Consider the following 17,617-nt stretch of genomic DNA (forward strand, 5'->3'; position numbering starts at 1 on the left):
ACATTCTGCCTGGATACTAGTAGACTAGCTCTATTATTTTCAATAAAAGCAAATGTATTTGTCTCAAAATGCCGTGGGGTAGGATATAAAAAGAATTTTGCCATAAAAAGTCCACAGGGAGGATTTAGGTGCAGAATAATGCACAATTGGGCCACATTGTTGAATCTGACTAAAGCTTGTATGTGACTTTTGACTAAAGCACATTATCATTTACAGTATTTATATTGAGAAAGTTTAGAGTTAGATCTTTCAAAAGCATTTCCATTCAGCTCACTTTTTATGTACTCAAGTCAATGGAAACATTTATATAGTTACACAATTAATGTGCCTTGAAAAGCCCAAACAACCCTAGTAGGCAAGTTTGGGCCCAATTGTTTTCATTAAGCAAGGAATGGTTACTCCAGTGCACTCTCAAGTTCTCTTTCCCTAAAAAACACCCCCCCCCCCCCAACCTCCCACAAGGTGCCCAAGAGACAATACCGCCATTTCACTTGCATTCCCACTACTACTTGCTTCAGTTTCTACTGCTTTCCATGAAGAAGCTCCTCTTTTTTCATACCCAGAGGCGTGGGGAACATTTTACTTAGTTAAGAGCAGACATTTTCTTTTAGCAAATTTGCAGTGTACCGTGTTTGTTCGTTTGTCTGTTTTGTTTTGCAATGATCCCTTCTACATTACAAGCAGAACCCAGCAGCTATAGTCTACTTATTAAGGAAACTGAAAGAACAACTAAGACAGTCTGTGATAATACTGCCCAACCAACTTATGTGTATTGCCAGAAGTGACTTCAAGTGATGCTAACATACTCTCAAGCATTAAGAAGATGTGAAGAAAAATGCAATAAAAAGACAATAATTACTAAAACCACAAATTTCTTGTGCTAGGAGAGTCAGGGAACAAACCTGGGTACCTGAGTACTAGAGCAATTTATTAAACAAGAGTAGTTCTAAGCTGGGATGATACTGATATAATTCACGGGAAAAAGATTTCTTCTTTGCAACAACATACTAAGAAACATGACAAAAGATACTAGAAAAAGATACTAGAGAAATCCTAGCCTTGCTGCCTTACACAACAGCAATATTTCAATTTCAGAAAAAAAAATAGCAAATTTGCCTTCTATTTTTGAAGTGCTATCAATACACAATTGTTTTATTAAATGTAAGCTATAAACATGTTTTTTTTTTTTCTTTCACATTTCTCCTGCCACTTAGTTGTTTTGTGTTACAGTAGAAAGCTAACTTGGGCATTTATATTTTGCAGATAAACCCAAGAAGGCAGTAGCATCACACTTCAAATATAAAAATCGGACACAAAAGCAAAACCACCTCTGCATATATTCATTTCTACTCATGCTACTCTAGTGGTTTAGTGACTTGGGTTTCAAATTATGCATACTCTATACGCTTACCCTAGCTTAAAATATTTTTTCAACAGATAATTCCACAAGTTGGTAAGAAAAAACAGCTACTTCTGACACCACAAAGGCTAGGTTTACAGCACTGCACCTGAGTCCTGGAGAGTGGGGTTTAACTCCCAGCTCTGACACACACCTGAGAGGTCATTTAACTGCGTCCTTCACAGCACGGGCATGGTGAGTTCCTCGTCTTGCCTGGTGACACTGTTACGTGCTGGGAACAGGGGCTGACTCTCACCACGGGCTCGTGTAGTGCTATCAGCTTGCAGAGCTGCGCTGGTTCTGAAATCCTAGTTAAATTTGGTGGACACCAGGCTGCCCCTCTGACCCTGGCCACGGCAGAAAACACGTAGGAGCCCAACCTCTGTTTGGGTTTCATTAAACACCAGTAAAGAATGGAAACTAAATACAAGAGGTATAGGAGGGAGGGGCCAAGTACCTTGCTATGATTATTCAGAGATTTAACTTTAACAAGCAAGCATTTAAAAAGCAAAACCTCTGTAAAGCCATATAATCACTTTTCCCAGTCGGAATTTCAACCTGACAGAAGACAACAAAAGACATAGGGACATGAAACTGAGGAATATAGAATAAGCTATGCTTTACTATTTTAAGTAGCATCAATCTAGCTCCAAAGCAACAGACACATGAAATGTTTCAGACAGTGAAGGGACGTGTGCGGATCTCTGCATCTCATCTACGCACCTTCAATCCTAGGGCAACAAATAATGCCACAGATAAGAAATGTTACATGAGATAATCACATCTCTGTTTCACTTTAGAAATAGAAACCAACAATCCAGCTAACATGAGGCACTGCTTTACAGACAACGCAGGGGATCAACAACAGTCTGAAAATGACACAAATCAGAAAATCCAGGTACAAGTGACGGAGCACAGGGGAAAAGTGGCTATTAGCAATATAGTAAAATATGGGGCAGCAGGGGTTAACGCACTTGCCTTTCAACTCTGCAGTATTAAACTATACCGCAGTAAAAGTTAGTTTGTACATCTCCTGCTAACATCAGCTCCAAATCTGCCCGAGGATTTGAAGGGCAAAAGGCCACGGGACTGAGGTATATAGACAGAGCTGCAGGAGAAGCCTGTGTCAAACGTGTCAGCGCTGCGTGTGGATCTGGCCAGTGTTAAGAGCTTTCTTTTCACAAGAACCAGCTTCGCACACACTGGAAATATGCAGGAGAATCACCAAGCACATATGGAAGCTTAAGACCAAGCAACAGCTAAATATTAATCCCGCCTTAGAGTATCAATGGAAAATAACCTGGCAGTCTCCTCCGTGTGTCCTGAGGTTCCCGTACGGAGACAGAATCCCCGTGGAGAGCATGGGGCCAGCCCTGCTCTTACGTTGTACATTTGCACATGGGAAACCTGGGTTTGGTTTCCCGCTGGGGTCTCTCCCTGAGAGGGAGAGGTTAGAGGGGAAGAAGGAGGGAAAGCTTGAACACTGCTCGACAGCAACCCCTTCGGGCAGACAGAGCTCCGACGGGGTCCAGCAGGAGAGGCAGGAAGGCAGAAAGGAAAGGTGCAGCTGTGGAGCTATCGGTGGGACCCAGGGGAGAACCAGGTTTTAGTCACCGTGTTAAAAGAGAACGAAGAGGAGAACGCCCAGCATGAAAGCAAAGCAAATGCTGATTTCTTTTTTATCTGCTCCATGCATCTAATTGTCCTTTTACCAAACCACCTACTTATTTGTCTTTAATGACTAGCACGAAAATAGCTATCTTTTCTTAAGTGTTGTAAACTGAATGACCCTCCTATAAAAACCACTGGATTTATAGTGTTAAAAGGCAAAGTCCCAGAACCGTACTTCTGTTTACTTGAGAAGTATAAACCATTACCCGGAAAACAGAGAGGCCTTTTACAGAGACTGGAAAACAAATGGTTTAAAAGCATTAAGATCTACATATCTTTCCTTCCCATACATTCAAAGCCATCAATCATATATAATCCAGAACATACGAGGTGCAAAAGTGCTAAAAAGGGCCCATTAAAATACAAGTCTTTCCAGGTGTACCACCCAATCACTAGAACTAAACGCAGAGCAAAAACAGCTCCCATTTATACACACAATACCATTAGTGGCAATTTATCATGTCTTCTTAAAGTGATATATAGCACGTTATGAAATTGCTCATTAACTCTCCCAGCAAAAGCTCAGCATGCCCCCATGTACTCAAGTGACTGTAATTGGCATTTCAGAGACCTTAGCTTAGAATTCGCTCTTATTTATAAAGCTCAGCTTCCGTAACCAATGTCTCAACCCGCTTTTAGTAATATCATTAACTTCGCATTTTTGAGTGAGTTTTCCTCTACATGAAACTTTCTTTTCAATCCCGAAACAGATGAAGTATTTGAATTAGGTTTCTTCTCCCACTCTCCTTGTCTTTCTTCAAGAAGACCTGTAAAAACCTAGGACCATGCAAGTCATGCCTTTACTATAAAGAGACTTCATTAAAATAGTATTACAATAAGGGTGTAGAGCCACAAAAGTAAAAACAAAACAAAACAAAACAAAATTAATAGGAAAGACAAAGCATTGCAGAAATATCTGAGATCACGATCTTAATCATCCTACCACACAAGTATTGTTAGTCACAAAAACCTGCACTTACAAAGCTTTTCTGCACATGCTCACGCTCCAGCCTGTTTAAGCCCCGTGTCTCTGAACGGGACTTAATGTGCATGGCTGGCTAAAGGCCAAACACAGCTAACCTCGCGTATCACCACACGAGCAGTTTCACACCCATGCCTTGCAGTCACTGCAGGATGACTTTGTTCAGCCAAAGGCCCCGCTATCCTTCCCATGGGAAGACAAGTGTCACTGTCTTGTTCAGCTGGATGAGAAACAGAGACATAGGGTTTGGCCAGCTTAAAGACTTTCCCTAATACTGTGCCAGAGCTGGGAATTAAATCTTTCTGGTGAAACTTTATCAACCCCAAATGGAATCCCATCCACGAGACCAGCGCAGCCTTCATCAGGAAGCAAGTCCTAATGTATTTTCTTTGCATACTCTGTACTGGTAACCACAGGGTCGATGCTCACAGCAGCCACAAATGCTGCCTTGGGAAAAAAGTCGTTGTGGAAGAGCCACACGGCGGCTCAGCAGCTCTCCCTTACGTGGCACAGCAGCTGGACCATTCAGGGGGATGCTAATGGAGGACTACCCTGGCTTTCACCCCACACCTGAGAAAAAACATTTTGGCCTAAGTTGCTATTCTCAGGCTGGCCTAGAGGTTACCATGTCCTCATCTCTGATTTGTTTGATTATTGACAGTTTCAGTCATTGCCCATCACTATCATGCCTTGAAATTACTACAAACCTTTCCCCCTTTTCATTTAATCCCATTTCATTCTTTCTACTATCTCCCTGATAGCAGATGGCAAGGTTCACTGTCACAGGCAGAAACGTACAGAAATGTATTACACGAGATATGCTTCCATTGAGGGGGGAAAATACAGCTCAGCAGGCAAAAGTCAGTGAGAAGGCAATTCCCTCTGAGAGTGTCTGTTGCTTTATGGGTTAATACAGGGGTTCTCAAACCATTTCATAATTGCATCACTTCTTAATAGAAGACTGTCTTGCTGACACCTTTCCATTTGCAGTTGTCTGGACCACCTGCCCTCCCCATTTGCAACTGCATTACATTCCTGTGACATCCTAGAAGAGCAACGCCTGGCTAGTAATCTATTTTATCTTACCTTATGGCAATTTAGCAGACTGAGACAAGGAGAGGGCCAGCTCCTTACTGCTCACTACTATTTATGCAAGAACTGATTTTTATGAACGAAGCTGAAACTCAGGTCATTGTAATTTTTATTTTTTTTTTTTGATTCCTCAGCATAGACAGACCTGCTCAGAATGAGCTGCCTCTGCGATGTCTTTATGGCACGCTGCCCACCTCTGCTGTGACTGCTTATGGGCAGCCACTCTGGGCACGGTACCTTCTGACATCCTAATAAGCCTCGTGTATTTGGCATAGGAGTCCCTGTGGATGGTTTGTGAGAAGTAAGGGACCTAAATGACTGCAAACAGGAGAATAGCCCTACTGTTGCCTCTTTAAAAGTTCTAAGTCCTATTCTAAAATGATCCACTGTTGATGCTAAAAGATACAAAGATATCAAATCCTTCCCCCATCACTTAGAAAGAATCTTGAATAGCTCATTGGGAAATTAATTGGAGTATGTCATCCTTTGCAGTTCACAGTCTATTATTATTGCCAGGTGCACTAGCAAAAGCAGTATTTGCCTCATGTTTTAGGCAGCATTTCTCCCAGCAGAGGACATTTTCCACTAATGGAACTATTACAAGATTTAGAAGCTATACTTAAGCAAGATAGGAGCAACGCTGTCCCAGGCATAAAACAATATATTTGGATAAAACCAACTACAGACCCTGACAGCTGAAAACCAAGGGAGAGATGGCAGACATCCCTTGGAGAAACAGTCTGTTATCCTGGTCCTCAACAGAGAAAACCCAAGACTCAGAGTGATCTGACCATCTTGGGATGCCTACGGCAGTGACGCTAACTGAATAGAGCTCTGTGATTGAATACAGCTCTCTGTCTCGTAACTCTAAAAACAGCTTCTCATTTTACCTGTTGGTTTTTAAAATCTTCATCATGAACACAGCAAGAAAACTACCTGGTGTATTCATAGGATAAGAAATCAGAACAGACAATACTGAAAACAGAAAAATCATATAAATATATTAAAATCTAAGAACTCAGTTGAGTTACTGCTGCTGACTTGTTGCTCCTGTGGCCTGTCTCACAGCATTTTTGGGAAACGCACACTTCCTCAGGCAACCATAACAAAGGGGTCCACCCAGCAGCACGACACACAGCAGCCCACAGAACAGGTAAATCTTAACGCGGTCGTAGAATTAGGAAATACCAGTTTTATAGTGTCCAGAGAAGTTAGCATTTTTCTGTACAACTCTTGAGATTGTTTTTGGATAGTTCTCAAAGCAATTCCATTGCTGCCATAATAACACATCTTCCAACAAAACGTCTACTTGCCAAGTATGAGGACAGGAAACTAATGTCTTGTTGGACATTTGGTTCTGGCATGTCTCCCCCCCAAAACACACTTCAGGTTTTTGGAAGTATTTCTCCTCATAAATATTAGTGCGGTTATTCAATATTTCCACCTCCAATACTATCCACCACCCTAAGGATTAGTGATTAAGGTGAACCCAGTACTTCGTCCTGCTCAAGACCATTTCTAAGCATCTTGGAATCTTCAAACTAACCTTGCCTCATCCCAAGTATCAGAAGGGCCAAACAACTGTTTTAAATACATACCTAGGCTACTATGGAACAGTGTTTTTGGAGTGTTTACATAAGTCTCAAAATGTGGTTAAAAATACATCCTGAACTAGTGTCCTAGCATCTCAAGGCCTCCAGAACAGTGCTTAATGTGCAGCTTTGGCAGAAAAAGCCGACTGTGCTGGTGTGGCAGGCAAGGTCCTTCCTTCTCCTGTTGCTGAGCATGCATGTAGCTGCTCTTTTCCTTCTGTCACATCCCCATCCATCAGTGGAACAAAAATATAAATAACACAATAAATAACAACATAAGGTTCATTCTTAGTTTACTGCAGTGAAACGTGAACACTACATACTTCATTTTGGCCTCAATTCTTACCCAATGTTCTTCACTAGCAGTTCTGTGCAAAAGAGGTAGTATCCTTATTTCCAATTTCCAGATAGGGAAATGGAGGTAACAAGACATAAGATAGCATGCGAAAACACTCAATTATTAGCAGAACCAATAAATGAACTTCAACTTTCTGAATCCTATTTCCAAAGGTCTGTTTATTAGCCTACACACAGATTTTTTTTTCCTGAAAAATATCAACATCATTTTTTATATCAAATTCACTTACCCTACATTTTCACACATACTCAAAAAGTAATTTATATAGTGAACTAAATACAACCCTTTTGTATAGCACACTGCCAAGTATTTAAAAAAACATGCATCCTAAGTTACAATCTTGAAATACAGGGATCTGAACATGTGCTTTATCATCTTTCAGTCTAACAGTGCTAGATCTCTAACCAAATTTAGATTTAGTTTAATTTAAAAGTCTATGCTTCTATATTCTGTCCTTTTGCCAGACATATTTCCAAAGGACTTAGGATCCAAGACTGAGATGTAAATATATGAAAACCAACCCCCCCCACAAACAAAAAACAAAAAAAAACACTATTTCAAAGGGGTCCCCTAAAAACTCTGAATTATACCAGTCAATTACGTGCAGTCACTGCTGGTCCCATCCCAATATCTGCTTTTGAATTACAGGATGCCCATCTCCTAGAGAGCCTTTTAATGTTTATAAATATTCACCATAAAGAATAAATGGCCCCTATTGTTTTCAGACCTTGGACAACCCAAAATCAGAACTTACACAGCATTTACTGCAGCCACCATTGTCTCCTTGATTTTCTAATTCCCATCATAAACCAGTGAACTTGGAGACAAATTGTTTTCTTCACGTACCCAGGACTGTCAGCTGGATCTTTCCCTCATCGCTCTTTCTTCCTTCCTGACTCTTTTGGCCCATCCATGTTTTTCTGTGGTATCTATCAATGTAATTTGTTTACCCAGGACAGCTCAACTCAGATGGAGCATCTGGTTTTCAGCAAGGTCCTGCTTTTGTTACCCAATTTTCCAGCTGGATTGACAGAGGCACAAGGAAGTCAAGTGACCTGCCCGGGTCAGATGGCGTCAGTGGCTCAGAACAGATTGGAGCCTGCGATCCTCCTGGCTCTGTACCCTGCACTGGGCCACGCTCCCTTTTACAAGTTGTTCTGTGCTAGAGATAAATTGTGTCCACTTTTTCTTCTTGTCTACAGACACAGTAAAACCTCCCATCAGACTCATTTACATGGTTGTTCCACTTTTGAATAAAGGTTTAAGCTATTTTGAAATCATTAAAATATACATAACAATGCACACAGACCTATTTTTCCCATACCTTTTATACTGTCATTAGAGCAACTTCACTAGCAGCCCAGTCTCCTGATTGAATGACCTGGCAAACATTCCTACCTCAGGTGTTCATATTTCCTCTACTACTTCCTTGAGGAAGAAGGAATGCAATTCATTTGCCACTTGTGCTTTGTCAAATTTTAATTGTTATTAATTTCCCACCTTTCCACTTCCACTGAGATTTCAGGCTATTTACAACTTCATTTATCACGGGATTTCCATTCCCATCACACAAATACAGCCTACTGTTTACAGTTATTACACAAGATGCTTGTACAGACCTGGCCTTACTACTGTATACTTTTTCACTCATAACGTAATAACTTGTAGGCTATAAAAATGAAAAGCATGTTTCAAAATACACAAGACCAGGAGCTACAGAATTCCAAGGTTTGACTCTGTCTCTTCTGAGATCTTGAATAATTTTCTTAGGCTTGCTAAATCTCACTTGGACTGTTTGTAAAACTATGAATTTCCTACTTTCTACAGCTGAACTGAAAGTAAACTGGTTAAAGTTTGCAAAGATGGAAATTGTTAAAGGGCTATTCCATCAGGGACATATACTTCCTAATATAGCCTCACTCTTAAATTCCAGCTGAGCCATACTTTGCTTCAGACCCAAAAATGGGTTTGGAAAGGTACACATGCTTTTTATCTATAATACTAATGTACTGCTAGAGTACTGCTGAACATTTTCCTTTAAGCTTTACTTCCTTGAATAAATCTATTGGCCTAACATTTCAAATCCATTTGTATTTCAAACCAAAGATTATGACAACAAAGGCAGCCTGATATTACTATTTCAGTGGTATTTCAGAAAAAAAAAGGACATATAAAATGGTACTTTGGTTACTCATTAAGCCAAATCTTTACTATGTCTCAAAGTAGCCTTTTGTTTCATGTTTATATATATATTTTTTTTCTTTGAGAATAACTAGATTCACTATTACCAGATAACTAAATATCTGATTTGTGGCAAGCAGCTGCAGGATGTAGATGTCTAGCTATGATATACTAGTCCAAATTTTACTTCAGAAATAGCATACTCTGCCTGAAAACACTACAGCAACTTCTGTCAACATCAGTCCAGGTCACTTCTGTAATTATATTACCTGCTATAGAAAGAAGTTTATTTTCTAACTTTGCATCCTCATTTTTTCTAAGCCATTTGAGAACAAATATTTACATTAATATGTTTGAAATCCATTTAAATTGGTAAAAACAATCCATTCATGCTAAGCCTACTTTCCTTTCAAGTAACATCATAATGCGCATTTACATATATACATTTAATCCACAAAATACCACAGACAGACTTACCTCCTTTAGCAAATTCCAGCCAATACCTGACTGGGCAATTTATATCTGCTATTATCATTACTTTGGCTTTCCTTAAACTATGCTTTTTATGTCCCTAATGATGCTGTCAGCTAGTTGCCCAGTTTATCAAACTCACCTAACTCCACTACACATTCTGTCTAGGGAGGAATCTTTGCTCTCTCAGGTAGATGTACTAGATTCCTAACTGAAGTCACTCATCACAAATTCTCGTGTTTCCATAAAGGCATTTTCTGAATAATCACAACTCTCTAAAAACCTGCCAGAAATATTCAGGGATGCTTTACTCAGCTAGGACCTGCTCAGCCTTCCTTTATATTTGTTGTGTGTTTACCTGTGCCTTACATAGGGTTCTTTATTAGTATTTGCAAAAACTGAAGCTGTCCTGACATCACGCTTACCAGGCTAGTAGACATGTCAGGACCTGAATCAGAAGCACTCAAAGCCAGGTCAAACACCTCACACTATCAAAAACTAGAGTGCTTTATTCAGCTTTGTATTTACAGACCTGTGCTTTTGGGGTGCAAGATGCTCCCTGTACTTCTCACATTGCTACTTTGAGGGCTGTGGCATGGTGCTCACAGCAAGAACCACCGAGTGCTAGGTGAATATGGACCTGTCTCCAGCTTTCTATCGTCCTTTAAAGATCATGGGAAACAAGTCTTTAGGACTTGAGAGGAAAACTTGATGGGCAACGGGTGTTCAGAGAGAGTTTGCGAATTTCCATTCTTTTGGGAATGAAAAGGAAGGGAGGGCTCAATTAATAAACATATAAATGGGGGCATAGATAGGTATGTAGTTATTTTTTCCCAGAAGTGGGATTCTTCTGTCACATGTAAAGGCTGGCTATGATACTATAAAGGCACCAGCACTCCTGCAGAGCTAGAATTACAGGGTTACTGTGCAAATAAAGTAGGCCCAGAAGGAGAAGAGGTATTCTGTAGGAAGCAAGGATGGAAATGTTGTTTTGGCAGTTTGTTTTAGAATGCTTGGAATCAAACAGGAGACTAAAAAGAAAAAATGTACTGGGTCGGGGGAAGAGAAGCCAATTCAGAGGGAGATTTTTGTTTGAAGTTTCTCAGTGCTGACCAAGAACTGCATGCTTAGAGTACACAATAAAAAAGTACTGAATAATGTAAAAATACTGAAAACTGTGAAGAAAAGTCATGATAACCTGTTGCTTTAAATAGCACAGGTATCAGCAGTCAGGTGAGACACAATATTATTCAAGACATCCACGTGAGGTTGACATTATGGATACAGGATTTATGGGAGACCTGTGATCCTTTGGATTGGTAGGAGGCTGAGAGTTAACCCTATGTCATCTCAAATAGTCACAGACCTGCTCATTTGACAACTGATTTGGGTCTTCAAATCTGTCTTATTGTCTTTCACTTAGTTCACAGAAATAACCTACCCTCTTAACCATTATCTTTGTTTGAGCTAAGAGAAACTTTTCAAATGATCTGGCCATACGTGTGATTTGAGGTACCTCCTGTAACTAAATGTCATGGTCTTCTAGTTCAGTACTACACATTTACTTGGCTCAACAAACGTTATTTACAAAAATAAACTGTGATTTATGTTCTTGTTAAACGCAAATCCATTTAATCCATGACGCCCATCACTTCTAAACCTATGGCATACATGCACATACATGCCACCACTCAGAAGGCCATGCAGCCATTAGCCCACCTGCAGAGCTACTGCTTCACTTCCATGTTCTCTGCATTAACAAAGCAATGGAGAAGATACTGAGATACTCATTATATTTCCATCCAGAATGAAGTTTACGTGATCACTGAGACTTAATGAAATTAGCATTTAATTAACAACAGCAACATTAATAACATTGGGAAATTAATTCATAGCTGCACACGTTACCTCTCATGGCTGTAACTGTGCATGCACTCTCAATCTTTCTCAGCCCTTCTCAATCTTTCCCTCTCCAATGTTTTTATAAAAGCAATAAAGCCCGAAATGTCAAGACTAGTTTATCTTCACTGTTTGCAGTGTAAACCTGTTAATTTCAGCAGATGAAGATCCAGTCCGGTCTCTCTTCTAGGAAAATTTCTACTTTTCAAAATGCACTGCTATAGGCAGTTATTTCTGTGGATCCAAAACCTTCCATTCAAGATGCTCAATGACTTTGTATCTCCTGCTAATGTATTCCCTGGGGAAGGCGCTATCCACCGAACCCCCTATAGTTATTGTTTGGAAATCATTAACCCGCAGCTCTTTTCAACTCTTGGTAATTATGATGTTAAAAAAAGGAAAAGTTTTTGCTGCTAACAGTTGCAACAATGTATTTGCTTGCCACATGCGATGGAAATCTGATAGGCAATATCTGTGCACTCCATCTGTTACACCGGATTGATCCGCTGATGAGATTCTTTTTAGAAACCTGCTTACCCCTGCTGGTGCTGCAAGCTTGAAAGAGAAAAAACACTTTCTTCTCCTTGTTCTCTTGTGTGGTGGTCGACCCTGTCTTCCTCTCCATTAGAACCCATCCTGCTGCCACAGATCTCACAGGATTTATATTGTTTTGATTCCTTTCAAACACTGCCTTGTTACCAACATCTGACAACAGTCTCTTGGGCTATCACGGTTTTACAAACTGACCAGGCCTATGAGTCTCTATAAATCTCATGTGGATACAGACCTGTGAAAACGTCTTTAACCATCCATTAAAGTACACAGTAGCTCTTTTATTATATAAATAGTCATGGGTGTTCTATACTTATACGGAGGAAGAAGCTGTAATTTGGGGAGGGGGAAGGAGGAAAGTGCTTGAAAACTCTGCCAGAAGAGGTTGTTCTCTTAACACTCATTTCACATCAGCGAACTCATTTGCTCACCACGCGGCTTGGCGAGAACACACCATGGGTGGTCGTCTTGCTCCCCACCCCCTCCATAACAGCGGTGAAAAGCCACAAAATAGTGAGTCAAATTTAGGCATGACCACACAGGCTGGTTTCTCACGAAGTTAGGGAAATTTTAGCCCTGCTCTTCAAACAACAATACCCAGAAAAACAACAATGCAAAGGCGTATCTACAATTGAAAAATCAAAAACATCTTGAGTATATAAAAATAGGATATCAGAAGATATGGTTCTAACGAAATATTTCAGTCCCCTGGCCTTATGATAAGTTTAAAGTTTACTGTTATAATCTGTGTGTGTATGAGTATGGGTACACATAAATCTCTCTTCATGTGGGTAATAGACATCAACACTTGTGCATAACAACTGATAAGGAAAATAAGAGAGACTGTAAGAGCCAGGTTCCATCTAACTTCCCAAATTTACACAATAGTACCAACAAGTCAGATTTCTTGCAGTGAAACCAACTCACCCAAATTAATGAGTTATTTTAAAACAAAATGCAATTCCTACTTGCAAGGACTGCTTCGAAAATGCTCTTGCCAAATCAAACAGTTTGTGCTTCGAGGAGATGGGGGGAGAGGAAAGAAGAAAAATGGTTAATAGTAGGGCTGTTGCTTTTCCCAAGCGCAGCAAACTGAGCCTAATTGATGCTGACGCATGACAGACTCGTGTGTACAGTATTGCCCAGGCTCTGACTGAAGCTGCTGACAGAGGGTAAATGGTGCATGGCAGCTGGTCTTGCCCTGGCCTGGCATGGCAGCGTAAGCACACATTGCCTGTCAAGAGATATCATGAGGGCTAATGAAGGGCAGCCCATATTTTTAAAATTCTTCTCACTGAGTTCTGGATCAGACTCTGCACCATAACGCCTTCTCAACCTTTTAGTGCTTGGTTAAGGATATGTGACACTTATTTAAAAATTAATGTGTTCTAATCAATTTAAAGTTAGAAAACTAAAAGCCAGTGTATCTCTGGGTGAGAAAGAAAAAGCGTGCATGAATGTGTGTAAGACGGAAAGACATGGCAGACAAGTGGGAAAGAAGAACAGACCAGAGGAAGGAATTACAGGCATTTTTGCAGCTGCTAACAACAGAGTGATGACATGGAAGAACCAATTTATCCAACTACATTTTAATACTCTTTCATAGCTTTTTTTTTTTTTTGAAGCCATGCATTTCTGAAAGATTTATGTAAAATAAGTGATTCCCTACAAATTCCAAATGCTTTCTGTTTTTCTGAATCCTACCCACTGCCTGTAATTGTAGCTGAATAATTCTTTCAAAATTAGAGAAAAATGAGAGAAAAATCTTCCCTCCCATTCTTAGGCATAAAGAACTGAATGTAGAAAAACAGAATTAGGACAAGAGAGACTGTGTTAGAAATGTAACTGATTATGAACTTCCAATCACAAGTAACAGCTTGCTTGGACCCTCTGTTCTCAACATTCTCTGGTGGTTTCACATTCCTTTATGTTTTTCTGCATGGTAGTGAATGGCAGAGATATTTCTGGTTTAGCTTTTTCTGAAATATTCTGCTCATAGACAAACAGAAAATACATATGCAGAATACTCACGAGACTTCTCAGGGTATTCCACTGACCAGTGCAGAATCATTTCTTGCCACAAATCCCTGAGGGCATTATCCTGGTTTCAAAAAAATCCCTGGCATTTTCACAACTAACTTGAGGATTTCAATAATTTACATGCCAGTAAGAAGAACGTGCTTGGTTCTCATCTAACCCAGAATGGCTTATCCCCTGCCAGTCACTATTAGCTTACGTTGAATGGTCTCTGAGTTTATCAGAGAGAGAGGATTTATGTCCTGAGGATACTGACCATCTTTTCTGCCTCTCTAGACCAAAAGGAGACATCCTGACAACTGAAGAAAAGGTGTTATAATGTTGCTTTACTACTCCTTTAGGTCTTGGAGCTTGCATTTTCTTTTCTATCTCATTACTATGCAGAGTAGAGGGGAAAAAAAAGCATCCAAACTTCTAAACTTGAGAGAAAAAAAGTAAACAACTCTTTTATTGAAAAAATCACAAACAGATGTATTTACTTGATAAATAAATGCTATTTATTTTTAGGTTGATCAGCCAATCTAGGAAAAAACTTAGCCTAACTTTGGGAAATGCAATAGATCATAAAGAAGCATCATAATCTTAGAAACACACAAGGACCTTACTACAGTTTTCATCCCCAGAAAACTAAAAAAAAAAAAGGCAAAAGTCAGAAAATGGTCAAGTGAAAAAAAAAGAACCACCTTGTTCTTGTGCAACCTTATATCAACACATCTTGACTTTGTAAGATGTGCCTCTAGAATGACATGTTGGTGTAAAGCAGCGTTGGAGGGAAAGGTAATATTGTTAATCAGGCTGATAAACTTTGGTGAAAAAGGGAATAGGATACCATTCATCCCTCTAAACCTAAATTTTCTCATGTCATTAGATCACGGTTGTATGCAAATTGCCTCTACTGCATATAAGACACATTTTGCTAATAGAAGGTGGCAAAACTTTTAAAATTGTTTATTTGATGTAAGAATTACTAAGTACTCAACAATAAATTTTTTCTCTTTGCATTTCCTTAGGATTTTAAAGGATAAATGTACCTTATTTGTAGGACCCTATGATTCTTTGTAAATTTTTCCACCCTCTCTCCATTATTTACAGGAATGGCTGATGAGCTGCTAATCATCCTTGTAGTTTTAGGGTATCCATTCACGAGGAAAACACACAAAATTATGACAAAAATCTTTATCAACTACTAATGAATTTCAGTGTTTACCGGTCTCATTTATTGGAAACAATATATTTCATAAGTAAATTATTGTATTTCTCCATTACCTTTTCTCCAAGGCTGTTCACTTGTACCTATACATAGTATACTTTAAGTTACTTGACAATTTACTACTAGTTTGTTAGAATTTGCCTGAAAGAAAATGAGCTCTTTAAATACAATCATTTTTTGAGTATGGATTTTATTTAACTGCATAAAAGTGTTTTTGCTCTCATTCATTTTCAAAAATGTATGTTTGAAGAAATCTTCATTAAATTATTATCTGTTTATTAATAATTCACATATGAAATTGAGCAGTCTTGTCTATTCAATGATTTGGAAATTCTGCCAGTGTAGACTATTCACATAACACCATAACTGGTGGCATATAGTCTACATCATTTTTGTTCTTCCCTCTTTAACATAGGTTTTAGCTAAGCAAAAGTTTTTAAACACTTGCTTTTGTCCATAGAGTTTGACAAAGAATCTGTAACATTCAGCTTCCTTTACTCAATTTCTCCTGTTATAGGGTGTATATGGTAGGACTTCATCACATATTTGTAGACAAAAACTGCCACGCATGATTATATAAAAAAAGTGTTATAAACATATTTCACTTTCTACTTCTATTACTGTGAAGATCTCAAAGCCTTGAAGCTAAATCACTTTAATTTTTGTAAAGATATGTCTGTTTCTGTAATTGCTAAAAACTTAACAGATATGACCTATGTTAGTTTTAAGTGACACAGTGTTTTTATTTTTACTTGATAGGGAAGAACACCTATTGCCTGTATAAGGACAACCAAACTGCACAAAATCACTTCATGTGTTTTAAAAATCTGCTTTTATGGACAAATCTGTAATTTCACTTCGAAAAGGCTGCTCGCTCATACTAGCCTTACGGTATCCCAATTCATGCAGTAAAGCATGACTTTGCAGGGCTGGTTGAGGAAATACCTCTTCTCTAAGGAGAGAATTACTCTAAGCGGTCAAAACCTGATTCTGTTTTTCAAGGTGGAGCACACAAAGTTGTGCTCACAGAACTGCTGCCTATAAAGATTCAAAATGTGAACATTGCCTCTAAATTTGAGGATGTAGCAGCCCAATATCAAACCCCAACTTTGCAACAAGCAAATATTTGTAAAGCTGAATACAAATAAGAATTACATGTTGAGTGCGAGAAGGGTAAAATTTAATGTAAAATTATTTGCCTGAATATATGTAAATATGCACACACAGAGCAACACATTTCAGTGTACATGTATGAGTATTTGTGCACGTGTATAAACACATGCAACTGCTTTGAAAAACTGGTTGAGAAAATTCTGATCAAAGGAACTTTGTACTAACTGTTGCACCCTGGATTTTAAACTAGCATTAGATTTTGCCTCTTTGTTTGTTTTTACAGAACGCTCTTCTCTCCGGGTCTCTCCTATAGACATTTAAACTGGTCATTTCCAAAGAAATAAAAGGCATTTCGGTGTCAGGATTGCAGGATCAGGTCCTTTACATTAATACCTAATTGCACTGTACTAGGTTTCTAAAAAAAATTACGCACAGTGTGCTCGTGTGTGCGTCTATGTATTAAGTGCAAATTGCCTGAATGTCAGTAAATTACTGCCAGAGCTGCAAAGCATTTACATACCTTAGGCATGAGCAACCAATTGGAACTTTTAATCTTTTAACAAGTTGCTGTTCAGTGACATAATAATGAATAAAATGAAGAGTAATGAAGTTGACCATAAAGCTTAGCAAATAAACATTGTACACAAATATAACCACTCCTGACTAGCTCAGCACACACAATCTATTCATGGTTTGCTGCCAGTTCCTATATGCTTGTGCCAAAACACACTCTCATCCTCCTGCCGTTGCTTTTGGTGTTACCACCGTTGCTCTTGCTGCAGATCTCCCTATTTGCTGCCCTCCCCATGCTGGGACCCGCTCTCATTACAGATAGCTCAGCTGCAGATAGCTTTATCTTTTTGCATTGGTCCAAGGAAGTTTTTGGAAGCTTTCTTGTCTCAATACTCCTGTCAAGGAAATCATAGAAATCACCCCCAGGATTACTGTCAGAAACTTTCATTTGTTTTAAATCTGAATATACAGTCTGGTTTATCGGCACTGACAGGACAAGGTCATAGACCATACTTTATTGCTATTCTCACTCCTACCAAGAGTCCAT

At 39.1% G+C, this 17,617-nt stretch overlaps 1 protein-coding gene across 6 annotated transcripts in view; it reads right to left on the reverse strand.

The window, feature by feature from the left end:
* VTI1A (vesicle transport through interaction with t-SNAREs 1A) overlaps nt 1–17,617 on the reverse strand; it is a 266,673-nt gene that overhangs the window by 130,499 nt on the left and 118,557 nt on the right. For 2 of the 6 annotated variants that reach the window (XM_067000604.1, XM_067000602.1), the window contains one exon: nt 1–17,617. This exon is cut by the window's left edge and continues 25,581 nt beyond it; it is cut by the window's right edge and continues 21,501 nt beyond it. The exons of the other annotated variants lie outside the window; for them this stretch is intronic. The gene's annotated coding sequence lies outside the window, so the exon portion shown is untranslated. 6 annotated transcript variants of the gene reach the window in all.

The sequence above is a fragment of the Anser cygnoides genome, chromosome 7, assembly GCF_040182565.1.
Source record: "Anser cygnoides isolate HZ-2024a breed goose chromosome 7, Taihu_goose_T2T_genome, whole genome shotgun sequence".
Taxonomy (NCBI): Eukaryota; Metazoa; Chordata; class Aves; order Anseriformes; family Anatidae; genus Anser; species Anser cygnoides.